This window comes from Mirounga leonina, unplaced genomic scaffold, assembly GCF_011800145.1.
Source record: "Mirounga leonina isolate KUSES-001 unplaced genomic scaffold, KU_Mleo_1.0 Mir_173, whole genome shotgun sequence".
In the NCBI taxonomy this organism is placed as follows: Eukaryota; Metazoa; Chordata; class Mammalia; order Carnivora; family Phocidae; genus Mirounga; species Mirounga leonina.
In genome coordinates, this window is record NW_023270447.1 from 5,491,813 (window position 1) to 5,506,617 (window position 14,805).

The following is a 14,805-nucleotide window of genomic DNA, read 5'->3' on the forward strand; positions in this document are numbered from 1 at the left end:
CTCATAATGATTAATTCATAGCAATATAATGTATGTCTGTGTGGTCATCTGCATTTAGCACCTGAATCAAAGAATTTGGCTTGAGAAATGTCCTGGGTCAAAGAGAATGTTTGGGGCTGCCTTGATGTAAAAGTAGTTTAAAGAGAGCACAAATGAAACTCATAAATTATCTCTTATTTTTACCATAAAAAAAGAGTCAAATGGAATGACTATAATATAAAGCTAAGCATAAGCTGCTCTGCTCCTGAGTTGAAAGGTTTAGGACTCATTTAAAAGTGCCTATTGGTGATGACTAGAGCTTAGTGGGAAGGACATTTTGATTATCAGTTTCAAAGTGTCAGTTCATCTACTTAGTGTTGTAAATGGAAAGAAAATGCCATGCAGCAACTGTTCTGTGTGCGTAACAAATGGTTAAGTACTTGTTCTATCACTCGGCTTAATAACAGTCTGCATTTGGAAATACAAAAAGATCAAAACATTTAACTTGCTAAGGAGTTACGACAGCGCTTGGTAATTGACCAGTGACATCTGACCTCTCACTTGAGTGAGAGCTCGGGCACGTGCCACGAGCAACGCTGAAGTCCTTCTCTTATGTTTCTGTTGCATCATATTTGTAGTCCTGAAGCCAGTTCACAAGTCCTTGTGTGCAATTCAGAAATCTAAAAGTTTATTCATTTGTCGTATGTTTTGGGAAAGTCTCTGTGGCAGGAAATACTGACTCCAACTGATGTGAAAAAATTTGTATTTTTATTTATCACATTTTAGTGTGACTCTTGATTTGTTTCATTTTAGAAATACTATTGGGTTTGGGAAGCCTGGGTGGCTAGACTGGTTAAGCGTCTACCTTCGGCTTGGGTGGTGATCCCAGGGTCTTGGGATGGGGTTCCGCATCGGGCTCCTTGCTCAGTGGGGAGCCTGCTTCTCCCTCTGCCTGCCGCTCCCACTGCTTGTGCTCTCTCTCTCTCTCTGAGAAATAAATAAATAAAATCTTAAAAAAAAAAAAAAACTACTGGGTTTGATTATAGGGATCTACTCTAGGCCCTCTGTGGGCATTTCATACAATGTGGTCCAGGGACTATATTATCTTCCTGAAATCTGAAAATGTCTGCATTCTAAAACCCAACTGGTCCCAGAGTTTTCTTTCAGGGAATTGCAAACTTCTGCCCCTTACTATATATTGCATACTCTGGCAGCTCTGGCTAATGTCTGTATCCTTCTTCTGCAGAGTGGAGCTGCCGCTGGGGTGGTTGCCCCTCCCAGCCTTACACTCGCCAGCCCCTCTTGCTGCAGATCCCGAGACTAGCTATCACCAGTCGCATATGAACCTAAGTGAAGTGTCACTTCTGGGCCAAGTCTTTCTTAAGAAGCAGGTGGGGTCTTGAAGCTCCCCCTGGTTGACACTGAGGAAGTACCCTTCTTACTGAAACATCCCCCGAAAGGAACAAAAACCAAAATGGGTTGAGCCAAGGGCAATTAGGTACAGTGACAGATGAGAGCCTGAGTTTGCAACCCAATTTACTAAAAAGACTCACTCCAGGGCGGGAAGACCACCTGTGTAGGTTCAAGTTCAAATTCTTTCTTAAGAAGCAGGTGGGATGTCTTTTTCTTTCTTCTGCTGGCTGCAAGCAGAGTCTCCAAAGCCCAAGTTGAAGGCAGAACGAGAAGGTGGAAGAAACCCAAGTCTAGAAATCATTTTGGGAAGGAAAGCTGCTCACTGCCCAGAAATACCAACACTGTGTTGTTAAAAGAGTGAGAAATAAATTTCCCTGGTGTAAAACCCTGAATTTTTATGGCTTATTTGTTATAGCAGCATTGATAAACATACATTCTGTCATGTGATTATGTGTTGTTTTCTAATTATTAAAAATATATAATTGTGTTATTTTCTAATTATTAAAAATATATTGTATATTAAAAATAAATAATTACTATATATTCTCTGAGGAAGATACTACGTTTTATGCCTGTATCTAGTCAATTGTATAAGGAAGAAGGTACAATAAAGAAACTGCTTTTACATAATTGAAAGAATTATCTAGACTTTGGAAGCCAAAAAATTGTATTTAAAAATTTAAGTGTCATTTAACAGTCATGTAACTTGGAGCATTCCACCATCTTTTTGAACCATGGTTTTCCCACCTGTGAAACAGAGATAATGATATTCATGTGGAGAGCTGTTATGGAAACATCTAGCACTGATCAGATGGCTTTGCACAAAGTTGTGCCAACCAGTATAATGCTTAACATCAGTGCTCTACAAGGCTTTTTGAAAAATAAAACAGTAGCCACTAGAAGTATATAGTGATTTATAATTTGTAACATGTTTTCAATATATTATCTCATTTTCTTGACATGGCAACTTTGGAATGTCACTATGGTTAGAAATATTCTTTTTACTATTAAAAACGAAGAGGCTCAGAAGTTCTTAAAACTCATACATGAGAATATCAGAGGTAGAAGCTAATTCTTCTGACATCTACTTCCATGTTCCTCCTCCCACAACAAAATCTTAAAATAGATAGGTTCTCATTTTTCTCTTCTATTCTTGGGCAAGTATTTGAAGAAAGTACTTCTGTGTTGTTGCTTTGCTTGTATAAGACCAAGGCTACTACATAGACTGAGTTTAAATCTTAAGCAGATATTTATTTACGCATCTAGGCATAAGTTTGTTTGGTGAGCCTAAGAAGATCTATCTATCATTTCTCCGGTTTATTAGTGGGTCTATTGACATTGTGAAGACATTATAATAATTATAACATCTTTGACTGTTTACCATATACCAGTTATTCTCGTAAATTTTTTATACATTAATTCATTTTATATTTTAACTACCCTATGAACTACTTAATATAATTATCCCATTTTACGTATGAGAAAACTGAGGCACAGTGCAACGAAACAACCTTCTCAAGGTTATATGGCTATGAGCTGCAGAGCCAGCATTTTAGTCTACCTCCAGAGGTACCTCTTGAACATCACGATATCCCATCTCTCAACATATGTCAATATATATTTAATTGATAGCGAGTTTTTGTTCTACAGAATTAAGGGAATGGACTTTACAACTTAATACCATACTTAGTGTCTAGGGTGGCATTCTTAAAGTGTTGGAAACTGTTTTAATTTTGATCTAGAAAATTACAATTTAACTATATATAATGAAACAGGTCCCTGTCTCAATGAATTTGGAGACTTATATTCAATAACAAGTCTGAATAGGAGGAAGGATATTTAAATGGGGAGTGGGAGAGGGAAGCAAGGGAATAGAGGCCCATATTCAGAAGTAAAGAGATACAGAGGTAAGAGATACAAAGGGAGAAGATAAAGAGTGTAAAATTACTGAGAGGCTCCAGATGCTGAAAGAGTCTGCAGAAGAAATGGATGACATATGGAACTAACCACTGAAAGGAGATGATTATACATTCTGAGATCCCGTCCCATGGATGGATGGGACCTGGGAAACCAAATAGGTATAGGCAGGGAAAAGTGTTGAGCACATCAACTACCTTAAAAAAGAGCTATTATTTCATAATTAAAACTTGAGCATTCGTTATTTCCATTGAGTCCTGATGGTCTTGACTATTATCCCATCCCATATTCCCATGAAGGTGTCCTCACAGACAGTCCTTAAGAAAAACTCACAAAATTACTAATGCCATGATGCAAATATGTTTCTGCTTTTGAGATTTTCAGAGTTCTTTTAAACATTTGATCATCATATAATTTTAGCACTCTCATGCTTTTAAAATTTACTATCATTTACTTCGTGCTTTGTCTCTTCTCATGCATTAATACATGAGGTATCATAGTAGATTAATTAAAGGGGGAACTCTCAGAGCCAGACAGATATGGATTATAATCTTTGCTCATCCACTTCCTAGATTTGTGACCTTGAACATGTTACATAACCTCTCTAAATCATAATTACATCATTTGTAAGCTGGGGAATAATAAAAGTACCTACTTCATAAAACTGTAGTGATAGTTTAATGAATTAATGTTTGTAAATCACTCAACGCAGTTCCTGACCCATAATTAGTGCTCAATAAATATGGACTTTTATTAAACTGGTGGTACACTTTGTGAAGTTGATTTACCTTTCCAAAGTGAGCAATGTCACTCTCTTCTTGCTGGCAGGAATAAGCTCACCAATCTATCTCACGGTGCCACTTGGCCCGGGGCCTGCGTGCTGTGACTGGAATGGGATGAGAGGAAGTTGACTGAATTGGCCCAGAGTCCACTAAATGTGTGGCACCTGGGAAGCTCCCCCTGGTTGACACTGAGGAAGTACCCTCCTCACTGAAACATCCCCCGAAAGGAACAAAAACCAAAATGGGTTGAGCCAAGGGCAATTAGGTACAGTGACAGATGAGAGCCTGAGTTTGCAACCCAATTTACTAAAAAGACTCACTCCAGGGCGGGAAGACCACCTGTGTAGGTTCAAGTTTAAACCGGGATAACCAGTTGCCACAAACATCCCAAAGTCTGCAGGGCGCAGAAAAGCAATGTGAAGGAGAATCTTTTTACACCAAGTCTTGAATGAATTGAGTGTAGTTTCAGAGAGAAATAATGTGAAGGGGAAGTCCTTTGAGGTTTTATTTTTTCCTTCCTTTAATTGTTAAATAACCCAGTCCGCAGAGAGAGAATAATATCCCCACTTTTACTTTGTGGCCCCATGGTGGATATGAGACCAAGAAGTGATTGTTTTGTTAAATATTTACGTCCTTGGGCTATTACAATCACTTTAAGCCCACAGGCCTCCATCAATTTTATGAATGTCATTAATCTTGTCACTTAACCATCTTGGCCTTCGGTTTTTGTTCTCCTCTACCTTGCTTGTCCTTGATGGTAAAGAGCAAGGGGGATTCAATCTCAGAAAGGGAGATGACTCTCTTCCTTCCTCGTGATCAACACAACCCAGCTGTGCATATACTGTGTGGGTCGGTTTTCCTGTGAATTTTCATCACTGCCTTTACCATAGCATGTGGAATTAAGGCATTTTTCCTTCCTTTTACACAAATATTTTATCTTTAAAAAATTTTTTAAGTGATATCTCAGAGTTTCATTTGACACCAAGAAGTCACTGAGGTTGAAGAAAAGGGTTGGTTGTGAGATGAACCATGAGAGATGATGGACACTGAAAAACGAACTGAGGGTTCTAGAGGGGAGGGGGGGGGGATGGGTTAGCCTGGTGATGGGTATTAAAGAGGGCACGTTCTGCATGGAGCACTGGGTGTTATGCACAAACAATGAATCATGGAACACTACATCAAAAACTAATGATGTACTGTATGGTGATTAACGTAACAATAAAGAGTTTTAAAAAATTAAAAAAAAAAGAAAAGGGTTGGTTGTGGATCAGGTAAAGAACAAGTTTGAAGAGCAAAGGTTAGGGATGAGAACTGCAAGGGGGCTATTAAGTAATTGTCCTCAAGTTCATGGCCTTCAGACCTGAATGGCAAAAAGCACAAATTCTTCTGGTTAATCTAGAAGCTGTGCTTCAGTTATTCCTTCATGTACCATGCATTTGTTCATTGAAGAAAGACGTATTGAGCTCCTACTATGTGCAGAGTAGAATGCTTTTCATTTCCACTGGGAAGGCAGGCATGCTAATTACTGCTATAAAACTATCAAATATACACTTATACAAGGCTACAAACAGATACGATATAATACAGATACAGTATAGACAGAAACAAAGAAAGAGCTGAGGACACCTGGAAAAAGGAGCAATCAATTCCCACTGGAAGCTCTGATAGCTTTACGTCTAGAGTTGGGAAAAGGGAGAAGGGCATTGCAATGCTGAGGTATGCTGGCTTTCAGCTGCCCTGCACAGGCCAGTGGCCGGCGGCAACCTCCGAGTCACCCCTGGAGCTACAGGCAGCTCTCCTCAGAGGGTCACCACACATGAAGTTTGTATGATGAGAGCTGGGGGTGGCTCTGGTTTACACTGTTTGTACTGGTGTCATTTTTAATCCAGCCACTGTCCAGAGTGAATGGCTGGTTACGCACAGCTCCTCTGCCCCTTGGTAATAGGTGCTCCTTTCTGGCTCTTGGTCTCTCACCCTAACTCTTCCTCCAGTCCATAAAGAGGAAAGGGGTTCAGGGCAGGACCCTCAACCCTGAACCCCCAAGGTGAGGACTGCCAGAGGACTGAAGAGGAATGATCAGAGAGTGTAGGTCTGGGGCTGAGAAGATGGTCTGGAACAGAGAAAAGAGTAGCGTAGGGTCTTCTTTGACTAGGCTTTTGCCTGGAGGTTTCCATATGTGTGGTGTGGAATATCTATGCAACGTATTAATAGATCACGAATAAAAAGTTTGCTGCTCACTTATGCTTCATAAATGCTGTACGAAGCAAGCATACACTGGTTTCTTTACTCAAGATTTCCTATGACCTTTAGGTGCTCAGTGACCATGTGATCTCTGCACAGTGCTGTGTACAACATGCCGTGTGCCCAGACTGAGACATCCAGCCATGGAACATTCCATTTCAGGAAACCCAGCTTTAGGCCCTGAACTCCGTATGTTGCTGATGTTAGAGAAGATGAAGTTTTCTGTAGTAATTCACTGGCTGTCCTTTAGTTATGTTATTGGACTTTCTGCTCGGTTGCCATATGTCTTCGCTGTTGCTTTACTTGTTTGTTTTTTCCAAATAGTTGGTGGATCTGCAAAATATTTGTGTAAGGAATCCACCACATCATTGTCACTTTCTAGACCTCTTATTTTCTACTTAAGGAAATGGAAGCACAAAAATATGAAGTAAATAGCCCCATTAAAAATAGATTTATTATTTGTCATCATAAATTTCCCATGGGCTGTGGGCTCATTATCAATATAAGGTAGCGGGAAAACTCCTCAGGTGGGGGAGTCCAGATACCTGAACCTTCATACTCTACCATTCACTAATGGCTCCTGTAACTTTGCAAAAACCCAAGGTGTGTCATCTCAGTTCCAAATTCCATAACCCAATATTTAAGTCTTACTTTGTTTCCAGTCTATGGAAGATTCTGGAACAGGATTAAGCAATTTACCTTGGAGTAAGTGACACAGCAGCAGCAGCAGAGATGGGACCCTGGAGATGTATTTCCAGTCACTTCTTAGCCTACTAGCCCCTTTTGAAAGCTCTGCTTTCCTTTTTACATTTTTGGAAGTTTTTCAAAATACGAAACATCTTATAAAAGATTAAGCCTAATGCCCCATACCAACATTTCTTTTATATGAAGGCCTCAGAGTTCACTGGGGACTGTGGACTAACATTTCCTAACATCTCAGTGATCACCCTCCCCACCCCGCAGATCTAAGAAATTCAGGTCAGAATATAATGTAAGTAGGCGTGATGCCCTTGGGAGGGTGCGGACCAAAGCTTAAATGGTCCCGGGTGCTCCAAAGCCCTCCCCCGCTCAAGACCAAGTCCCAGCCTTTTTCTAATATTAATGAATTACTTTCAAAATTTGCACGGATAAATAAATCACTCAGAGAGTCGTGAAACACTGGGAACAGAAAAGTGGCAGCCTGACAAACCCAGGCCTTGCAAAGGCTTTGATTTATTTTGTCTCTGTGCCTGAGGGACAAAACAGGTAATTTTCCAGTGTGAGGGTAATTATCCCAGGCTGGCCATCTTGGGAAAGGACCCCCTGGAGCTGCTGGCTGACCTTGGCACTTTTATCTTTTAGCTCGTGCCAACACACTGCTGGAGAGAAATCCTATATTGCAAAGAGCTCTTCTCTCACTCCCCCACACTTGCTTGGGGTCACATGATGTGGTCCATGCTCCCTGGTTTTCTCCTCACAGAAGAATGAAACGCAGGTAGCGAAACGTGCACCAGTTAAGCTAAATGTCAAATCAGAATCAAGACCCAAGTCTGCCTAGATCTTAGTGACCACAGCTTTGAAACCCTAAAATTGTCATGTGTCTGGTGCTTGAGGTGTAAGCAGCTAATAAAAAGTCAACTTGGATTAATGAGAAGCAGCTTTCTAATAGAGCTGACACACAATCAAGCGGATCAGTAGAGGGGATACGAAATGATCTCTTACAGCTGAAGGGGCATCTCGGAGCGAGCCAAATGCTTTAGAGGAATTTCGGGATGTTCCATCTCCCTAATACAATTTAATGCTTTTTGTAATTAGTTGGGGATGTGCCAGAGAGCTCTAGATGGCCTCATTTTCTTCTTTTAACTTTTGATTCGGTTCTACTCACTCTTTCTTTATAGCTCTATATTACATTTGCAAAAATGGGACATTAACATATATACCGTTCAGCGACATTTTCCTTCCATTTAATGGTGAGTTTTGACTATCTCGCTTCAAGTATCGCTCAGGGCTTAAGCATGAGACTGCCTGGGTTTGAATCCCAGTTCTTCCACTTACAAGCTGTGTGACTTTGAACAAGTTACCTGATATCTAAGTGCCTTCGTTTCATGGTCTGTAGAATAGGGATGATGAAAATATCTTACCTCTAAGGTGGCTATGAGAACATTATAAAGTCTGACGTATGTGAGGCATATGTCTGTTTGTGTGTGTATATGTGTGACTGTGTGTGGACTTTTTTTTCTAGTCACCGAGTAGCTTTTCATTTTGTGGATATACCCTAATTTATTCAGTCATTCTGTAGTGGATGGTCATTTGAGTTATTTATTAATATTTTTCCTTTATATTCTTTTGTACACAATTCTGCACACATCTGGGCTCCTGTCAAGACTCCTCTTCACACTTTCACATCATCTTTCCCTATAAATATTAAACTGTATTCCTTCTCTTTTTATCTCCCCCAGCCCATTATACTTTCTATCTCTAATTAAAGTGGGGAAGGGTTTTCTATCTTACTATAGAGACAGAACTCAGTTCACATATTTGTCCTTTTGAAAGCTCCAGCGTCTAAAGGTTTTCTGTCTGGCTTTGCCCAGTGAACTCGCTACATTGTTTTATCCTGGACTTGATTACTTGGGTCATAAAGAAAGCAAAAATGGACATCTTCTTAGCAGTTTATTTTTACCTTCAAGTAATGTCATTCTTCATCTATCGCTTTTCCTGCTGACATTTTATGTTAAGGGTCACTCTGCTCCTGACTTCTCTAACTTTATTCCTACAACTCTTCCTTGACCACTTCTCTCTCCCATGTTCCCCGAGAACAGGGTTAAGGGAGATAAATGAGACACATTCTTGCCCTCAAAGGAGCTAATGTATGAGGAAAGACAGCAAATATGGTCTGACTTGTAGCCAAGACCTACGCAAATGCTATTTGATACTGAACAAAAGAAGTAAGCCTATGATTGCAACATAGTGTGAAGATCTCTATCACAAAAGGGTTGCAGAAAAGGAAGCCAGGGGGCAGAAAGGTTACTTATTTGCTCCTGCCTCTGGGTCTATGAGGCAAAGGACCTGAAATTGCTGGTGTGTTGGAAATACCTCCTATTGAAGAGGAAATCTGAGGTTGAAATTCTTTTAAAAAATGAATAGGAAAAAAATAAGGGTAGTACAAAATCCCTACACTGAAAACCATTTAAAAATCAAATATGCTAAATACGTACCATTTACAAAAAAAAAGAAAACGTTGACCCAAACGTCCATATGCTTTAAAAAAGGCACTGCCAGATTTAAAATGAAAAATAAGAGTATATTGGGCGCCTGGGTGGCTCAGTTGGTTAAGCAACTGCCTTCGGCTCAGGTCATGATCCTGGAGTCCTGGGATCGAGTCCCGCATCGGGCTCCCTGCTCGGCGGGGAGTCTGCTTCTCCCTCTGACCCTCCTCCCTCTCATGCTCTCTGTATCTCATTCTCTCTCTCTCAAATAAATAAATAAAATCTTTAAAAAAAAAAAAAAAAAGAAAAATAAGAGTATATTTAAAAGTCAACTCCATCTTGAGTTATATTTTAAATAAAAACAACTTCAATGATTTGGTCAGTAATAATTGCTTTTTCAGTGTTTTTCTCCAGGAACTATCAAAATGTTATTCTAGAAAGAATTATGGAGGGCACCTGGGTGGCTCAGTCGGTTAAGCATCTGCCTTCCACTCGGGTCATGATCCTGGGGTCCTGAGATCCAGCCCCACATTGGGCTCCCTCCTCAGCAGAGATTCTGTTTCTCCCTCTCCCCTTCCCCCCCACTCATGCTCTCTCTCTCAAATAAATAAATAAAATCTTTAAAAAAAATACAATTATTGAATTAAAACATAAATGGAAAAGTAGAAGAAAATGTTGATTTTCACTTCAAAATAATTCACTGAAATGCTTGTTTTCCACAATCTTATGCACCAGTGAATAGTAAATTCTCAGTTATTTTGAACTTCTCCAAAAAAATATAATTTATTATCAATAAATACTCAATTTCCTCTTAATTTCTTGCTCTCTGCTTCCACCCCTCAAGGAACAAAAGAGAATTCCATTTCACATTATCAAAATAATCGTCACTATGGGGAAAAAAAAAAAGCCTTAGTGAACGTTTCTGTGGGCTCTGGGAATTCTACCAACTCAGGATAAAAGACAACCAGACACATATATCAACTTTATTATCATTTTCACCAAACTCTCAGATTTATAGCCCAATAACTATAAATGCACCTATAAACTAAAATTATGAATGTTTTTGTAGCAGAAACTGTCAGTTGTTCCTTCTTCCTAGGTAACAAGATCCCAGCTTTGTACCCAGGCCCTCCTGGGGAAGAGGGTCAGATTAACCTAAAGAAATCACCATAATTCCTTTTGTTACTTTCCAGCCTGGCTTGCCTCTGGGGTTTATTGGTCAGTCAATTCTGACCTATGATACTTGAAGAGAAATATGTTTTGGGGAGCATGGGGGGCTATCAGGAACATACCCCTTTTCTGCCTTGAATACAACAGTTATCTTGAGACCAAAATGTGACATTCAAGATGGAAAGGTCTAGGGAATTCCAGAGCCATGGGTCCTGGAAGTGTTGAACGCCTGAACCAACATCAGGAACATCTTGCCTCCAGACTTCTTTTACTGAAGAAAAATGACTTTCTACTTATTTAGGCCTCTGAAAAGTTGACTTTTCTGTAACTTTCCCAGAAAACATTCTTATTAGATATAGTTAGCAAGTTTGGACACACAATCGTTACTTATTAATTTATGCACTCAAGAGGCATTGATTCAATATCATTTGTCTAGCCATCCATTCATCTATTTATCATCTATCAATTTATTTCAGAAACTGAGAAATTTCTATGATTTAACTTGCAATGTTTATGGACTACAACTATACTCCTGCCTACCCTGTCCTTCAGACCTCAGCTCAATCCTTATCCCTTTCAAAGAAGTGTCACCTAACATCGCAAAAGCAATAAGACCCTTTTTGGCATTTGTGACATTTACTTTTTAACATGGACTTTTATGATTTTTTATACTAAATTTTAAGCTCGAGGAGAGCAGGGAACGTGTCCAGTTTTGCTCATGTTTGCATACTCAATTCTGACTCAGGGCCTAAATAAACAAATGTTAGATATACAACACATATTTACTGAACCCCTAAAGTGAGCCTAGCATCTGTGCCTCAGAGAAAAATCAGACTTTCACCCTATGCCCTTTTTCTCACCTCTTTCATGCACTCTCTTCCTACCCTGTGATGATCCAGTGTAATATATTCAAGGCCCACATGCTTTCCGAGAATCTTCTTTTCTACATATCTCTGAAGGATTACTCTATCAATATTCTTTTTCTGCCAGTGTCCAGTGTTCAGCTAAGTGTTTCAGAAAAAAACATTTTGTGCTTTCCTTAGTGTTAAATCATTTATGATGACTGTGGATGACCTGTGTTTGTAAATAACAGTAACAACAACAATAATAATAGTTAACATTTATTACTTACTAGGTGCCAGACACCACTGTAAGCATTTTCAGTGTATAATTCATGTAATCATCAAAATAACGTTATGACGTAGGTTGCTGTAATTACCCTCAGGTTGCAGATAAGAGAACTGAGGCTTGAGGTGACAATCTATTGTCCTAGGTCACACAGCTAGTTGTGCTGGAGCTGGGTTTAAACCCATGAAACTATGTCCTTAACCGTTACACTACAGTGGGGTCCCCAGACTAGTAGCAACTGCCTTACCTTAGAGCTTGTTAATAACGCAAATTACTGAACCTCATCCCAGGCACGCTGAATCCAAAACTCCGGGGGCGGGAGTCCAGCAATCTGTGTGTTAATAAACTCACCAAATTATTTTGTTTTGCACATTAAAATTGGAGTCACACTCATTACATTATGCTGTTTTACACAGGGTGATCAAAACTAGCAGAATTCTATGAAGGTTAACTAAAAAGAAAACCTAATGAACTCCCCAAGCTCCAAGGAAATAAATGCTAGAATCGCTCTGAGGCAGGGACTAGCTGCCTTCCATCTTTTTTTAATCCAAGAGATGAATGAATGAATCCTTACTATGATACCTGTGAGGATCATCCTTCCATGTGTGTGTTGGACATTGTAGAGAAAAAAAGCAACAGTATGGAGGATGTCCAGCGAGGTTAAAAAAAAAATACATATTTGAAAATAAAGAAGAAATAGAAGACTATGACCAAATCCTTAAACTGTAGGCTGGCTTTCCCAATGCGTGTTATAAATCTAGGTCTGATCTCCCTACCGTTACCTGGATGGAATAAGAAAATTTGAGGTAATTGCATTATTAAATTAAGAAAGCATAATAAGGTAACCGAGCTATGCCAAAAATATATAATACACTCATTAGTTCAATATACAGGGGATTTGAATTCTTTGCTCATTTGTATTATTTGTGCCATGCCCAACCACTTCTTTTAGCTCAGATAATCAAATCTTGAATGTATGTGTATGTGCAGTGGGGACTAATTGGTGTAATTAATGTATGTGTTATGGCTTTAGCTGGCTAATGTCTGAAGGGAGCAGGAAAAATAAGCAAATTCATGAAGTAGGTTTTAGATTAGCATCTATACCCAAGATAATTTTTTTTTTTCAGCAAGAAATTCAGCCTTCATTATGGCCTTTAGTTAATAGAGATGTGGTTGGATTTCACAAGTGAACTTGCCTCCCCCTAAGGAGTCCAATTTAGCATAGACATTTTAAATAAACTATAAGTTGCCCAAAGCAGAAGATTTAGGTTAAATGATACTCTGATAATATAAAGTAAACTAGAAATATAATTACAAAAGTTAGCTTAAAATTTCTCTTTCTCTTTCTCTGTGAAAATGTTGAGTTAACTTTCCTTTTTCATTTCATTTTGCTTTTGTGTTCTGCCTGATTTCAGAAAGGATTTGAGGCTGTTTATAGAAGTAAGTGCTCAGGGTGCCTGGGTGGCTCGTTGGTTATGCAACTGCTTCGGCTCAGGTCATGATCCTGGAGTTCCTGGATCGAGTCCCACATCGGGCTCCCTGCTTAGCAGGGAGTCTGCTTCTCCCTCTGACCCTCCCTGATCTTGTGCTCTCTCTCTCTCAAATAAATAAATAAAATCTTTAAAAAAAACGTTAAGTGCTCAATAATGAGAAAAAAATTATAAAGAAATTGGTGAGAAAGAAAAATGAGGGTTGGTTTAAAAAATGATACCTTCACACTGTACTAAGTATACTTAAATATATTACAGTGAAGTTCAAGCTCAAGAAACACATATGGAGCCTCTGGGTAATGTAAACTATAGCCCCACTCCTGTTCTGAAGAACTTTACAGTTCAGCATGGGGATGAAGTGGTATTGGAAACAGGTTCTAAAATCTGCATTTTCTCCTCAATTCTTTTATCATAGCCATGAACGTGGTCAAGGAATTCTTTCCAATTGGATTAACTGCTAAGCCAAAAGACACATGTTTGTATGTCACAAAGATAAGGTATTAGAAACTATACCTAAGGGACCAGGTTGGTTGGTTGGTTGTTTTTTTCTGATTTTCACCTTTGAATTTTATTAACCAAAGTGTTTCCTTTTAAATCTGTAAAACCGTGTGCTAATATTGTATTAATATTTAGGTTAGTCTATGTTCTTATAAACCAGATTTCTTACTAGCACCTGTTAATCTTTCTTTCTCTATATGAAACCATCAAATTTATATGAGCATCAATCACCTTCAGTAGGATCCTGGGGAAAACAATCACAGAGTAGAGGATGCGAGAACAACAATTAATATGCAGCATTAAATCTATCAAAAGGGTATGGAAAAGAACACTCAGTCATTGCACTGGATTTAATTTGCCGAGAGAAACAGCCTTCACACCTGAGTCACACTCACAGCTTGGTTTTCTCTCAATTAAGCCCATGCTTGTCTGAAGCAATGAGGGCTTGGAGGACAAGAGCAGGGCACATGCTAATGAAATCTCCTGCAGAACAAGGGCATGAAGCAGAAAGTGTTGCAAGGAGGCATCGCATAATCTGTATTTAAAATTTCTTATTAAGCAAGCATTTAAGACTTCACTGTACATCAGATATGCCACAGAAAACCAGCCATAAAAATCAGAGACTATTAGAGATTGCCATCTGAGTGCAAGCCATTGTAAGATTATTGTGAAATATATATTTTTAAGTGAAAACAGGAAAATTCTGTAAGATTTTAAGTTTGCTGCAACGTGGTTTCCTCTAGCAATTCTCAGCTTCGTGTTTTGCAGGCCTGTGGTGATAAATGGCATTATTTAAAGGGCCATTCAAATGTTAGTCTGTGGTATTATGTACAGCCACATAAGGCCAGAGCATTTAGAACCAATTTATCTCAATAACAATTAAAAAAATAAGTACCTGCTATTTACTGATGCTCTGTGGCACTCCCCCCAAAACGCAAGACCCTGGGTTCACTTGTGATACATGGCAGCTTTTAGAGAAATAGAATTCCAGGCCCTGCCAAA

General features: G+C 39.1%; 1 long non-coding RNA gene across 2 annotated transcripts in view; it reads right to left on the bottom strand.

Moving 5' to 3' along the window:
• LOC118019068 overlaps nt 1-14,805 on the bottom strand; it is a 159,917-nt gene that overhangs the window by 49,070 nt on the left and 96,042 nt on the right. The window contains exon 3 of one of the 2 annotated variants that reach the window (XR_004681546.1): nt 11,549-12,146. The exons of the other annotated variant lie outside the window; for it this stretch is intronic. This is a non-coding gene — a long non-coding RNA (uncharacterized LOC118019068). Of the gene's footprint in view, nt 1-11,548; nt 12,147-14,805 lie in introns of those variants that run through there. 2 annotated transcript variants of the gene reach the window in all.